The sequence below is a fragment of the Silene latifolia genome, chromosome Y (assembly GCF_048544455.1).
Source record: "Silene latifolia isolate original U9 population chromosome Y, ASM4854445v1, whole genome shotgun sequence".
NCBI lineage: Eukaryota > Viridiplantae > Streptophyta > Magnoliopsida > Caryophyllales > Caryophyllaceae > Silene > Silene latifolia.
In genome coordinates this window covers 188710914-188714857 of record NC_133538.1, presented here as the reverse complement: position 1 = coordinate 188714857, position 3944 = coordinate 188710914, and the positions used below count along the sequence as shown (strand labels likewise).

The window sequence follows — 3944 nt, the reverse complement described above, 5'->3', positions numbered from 1 at the left end:
GATACTTTGCTAATCTATGAGGGAAAGGAACTTTGACTTTTTCCGGCACTTTTGCTTCATCATCTTTCTTGGGAGGAGCATCCTCCACATCTTCGACTTTCTCAACCATAATTGGTTCAACCACTTTCTTTAGACTATCCTCACCTTTCTTAGCTTTAGGAGGAACCTCCAACTCAACAAAAAACTCCTCATCTTCTTTGGGCATGGGTGGCTCATCATATTTTGTACCACCTCTCAAGGTAATAGCATTGATGGTATCATGTGGTTGCTCATCTCGAGGTGTTAATTGACCCGTTTTTCTTTGAGAGCTAGATGCGGCTAGTTGAGCCATTAGATGCTCTAGAATTTTGATTGCGGCATTGCAAGCTTGGTTACTCTTTTGCATTTGAGCCAACGATTCCGTTTGGGTCTTAGCCATGTGCATTACCAAGACTTCAAGTTTACTCCCCCCTTGGTTGTTTTGTTGGACATTTTGGGATGGTGGACCTTGGGTTTGTTGGAAATTTTATTGAGGTGGCCTTTGTTGTTGGTTTTGATTTTGATAGCCCGGTGGGTAATTGAACCTTTGTTGTGGTGGAACATAGGCATTTTGTTGAGGTTGAGGCACAAAAGTTTGTTGTGGTTGTGGATTAAGCACATTGTTGCTTTAGTAAGACAAGTTCGGGTGAAATTTTGTGATCGGGTTATAAGTATTTGAAAATGTACCCGGTGGAAATGAACTTTGTCTAAAACTTTGAAAAGAATTTACCTCTTCAATAGTAGTTTGTCATAGAGCGGTACAATGACCTGCGTCTCCGCAACCTTCACAAACAACAATTTGGCTTGTAGAGGACACGGAATTGAGTTTTTGAAGAGGGGAAACCGCATTTTGAGCCTCCAATTTTTCTTGGAGCAATAGGATTTGAGCTTTCAAAATGGTAGTGTCGGAAGCTTCCTCTTTATCTTTGATTGGTGCACTCTGGGAATTGAAATATTGGGCATCATGAATCGCCATGGATTCAATCGTGGCATGAGCAATATCCGTGTCAATTTGATCAAACCGCCCATTGTTGGCGGAATCAAGAATTCTTCAGGACTCGACACAACATCCATTTTAGAATGTTATAGCTAGGAACCAAGCATCCAACCCATGATGTGGGAATTGCCTTTGCAACTCCTTGTACTTTTCCCCCAAGCTTCATATAAGCTCTCAAGTGCTTGTTGACGAAATCCCGTGATTTGGCTCCTCAAAGTTTGAGTTTTCTCCGGTGGGAAATTTTTTTGATAGAAAGCAAGAGAAAAAGTTTCCCAATTGGTGATTCCCATGGCAGTGCGATCAAGGCTATTGATCCATAGTTTTGCCTTGTCTTTCAAAGAGAAAGGGAAAAGTATTTCCTTAATTTAGGCTTGAGTAACTCCCGTTTGCCGAATCATGGAGCAATAGTCATAAAAGTTTTGAACATGCAAATTGGGATCCTCCAAAGGACTTCCCCCAAATTGCTTCCTCTCCACAAGGCTAATAAAAGTCGGTTTGATCTCGAACTCAGGGGCGATAATTTGGGTAGTAGTGATACCGTCCGGAAGCATAGCCGCGGTGGGCTTGGAATAATCGGAAAGTTTCACCATCTTTTTGATTGGAGATGGTTGTGGTAGTGGAGATGATGAACTAGAAACTTCCTCCTCTTCAAAAGCTTGAAGATCGTCTAATTAAGATTTTCATGCACTTTTAATTTGCACGGGAGAAGCGGCTTCTTTAATTTCTTTCCAAAAACATCATATCTTCTACAAAAGGTTTTCTCGGGCTCGGAATCAGGTGAAAGCAATTCCCCAATGCGAGAAGACCTCGGAATAAGACAACAATCTCAAGAAATTTGTAAGCAATGGTCTCAAGGAACAAGTGTTCCTTAGGATAAAAGAAAACAAGATAGAAATCAACAATTCTAAACGCAATAAAACTGTGCTCCCCGGCAAAGGCGCCAAAATTTGATAGGCTTTGTCGCACACCTAATCAAAGATAAATTTCCCTAGACACAAATGAATGTAGTACAAGGGGCTGAACACAATGAGATGGGAATTGCGTTATGAAGTGCTATGAATAGAATTCTATCAAGGTCGATTACAATTGGTTGTTTGGTTAGTTTGATAACTTATAAATAAAATGATGTAAATATATATATATATATATATATGATAAAGAGTCTAGGGGAGTCGGGTCACACATACAATTGTATATAAATGTTCATGTTAAACTCGGAATAAATAACATTGTTAATTGTTTAGGTCTTATAACAACCACCTTTCGGCCTTATTGTCAGCCATAGGTCGGGTTCTAGAGAACTCTCGTTATGACTAGGTCATCCTACTAACACATGCTTAGTCTAATTCGATTCCATGCCTCTCGACTTATAGAATGAATTACCAAACTTAATCAATGATTATGGCCACTAAACAAAGATTAATCAAAACTATGCAAACATGTGATATAAACAATTAAACGATATGACATTAACCTAATTCAACATTTACAAATATTAATCATGCATGGCTTCCCTATTCCCTGGACAAATGAAACTACACACTCATGATGGAAATAAAACTAATGTTGTATGAATTAGTAAACATGATTATAATGTAAATATAACTAGATGAAATATTATAAATTACGAATAAACTAAATATTAGTATCATATGAAATAAGTAAAATTGATAAGATAAGTAATGTAAATAGAAATGCTAATGATAAACTAGTGATGATAACAACTTAATAATAAAATGGAATCACAAATTAATATGAATTGCTAATGACTAAAATATAAATTATAAAATAATAATAATGGAAAATGCAATAATGTAATGAACTAGAATCGAAATTACCGAAACTAAGAACTTGGAACTTGAATGGAAGAACACAAATGAAAACCCATATATAACTTGAATGGAAAGATTGTATTATAAGAACCAAATGCTTAACAAAATGTAAATTGTTTAACAAACCAAATGCTTAACCAAATGTAAACTAATGAAAACTAGAGAGAATTTGTGCTTAAGGCTATATGAAAGGTGTAAGAGAGTGTAAAAAGTTATACCCTAATGAAGGATTAAGGCCCCTATTTATAGTAAAATAGGGGCATAATGTAAAGATCATATAACAAGGGTGCCCCGATCGGGGACAGACCACCTCGATCAGGGTCGTGTGAATCCGGCGATTTTGTGTTAATTCTTGATTAAATGCTCAAAGGGATCCGTAGTTTAGGATTAATGCTCCTTAATACACCCGGTTAAATGCATAATTTGGCATCCTAAGCTTCCAATTGACTTGGTCTTTGGACTTCCTTTTGGGCTTGACTTTCATTTCTTTGTTTTGATTCAACCCATTGTTCATTTCTTCATGACTCGGGATTCCTTTACTCGGTCTTCTCCACAACGCCCTTCCTTTTGCATGTCTTGCTTGGTTTAGCCTCGTGACTTCTTTAGTGCTTGCACATATGACGGGAAAAAGCTATATAAGCTACTTTTCCTACAAAATTCGATAAAAAACAAGCAAATACACTAGAACAAGGAATTAGCTCACAAATACACTAATAAAAGTGTAATATTCAATCAAAACCGAGCTAAAATAAGGGGTAAGATCCTATATAAAATGGACACATCAACATAGTTTAGCCATCTTGGCTTGGATGGAACTTGCCAAATTAAACACCCTCCCATTTGTTTTGCCCTTGGCACTTGACTTCTTACAATGCTTCAAACCAACAAGCCCATGATTCTTGTTAACACAAGTTATGAAGTATTGCCCATATTCATCCGGAGGCTTCCACTCTCTCCCATCTAATTCAAATTCTATGATGACAGAGCTTTGATTCATCAATCCTTGAATAGTAAAAGGAGAGTTCACATTTCTTTGATGAGGGGATAGTTGAAGGATAAGATGTGGAGGAGTCAACTTCTCACCATTGAGATAATTC

General features: G+C 37.2%; 1 non-coding gene across 1 annotated transcript; it reads left to right on the top strand.

Annotated features, from left to right (window-relative positions):
- The first annotated feature begins 1124 nt into the window (after positions 1–1124).
- LOC141635904 (small nucleolar RNA R71) lies at positions 1125–1233 on the top strand. Its single transcript, XR_012540558.1, has one exon. It is a non-coding gene; the product is annotated as a small nucleolar RNA R71 (small nucleolar RNA).
- Positions 1234–3944: the final 2711 nt, after the last annotated feature.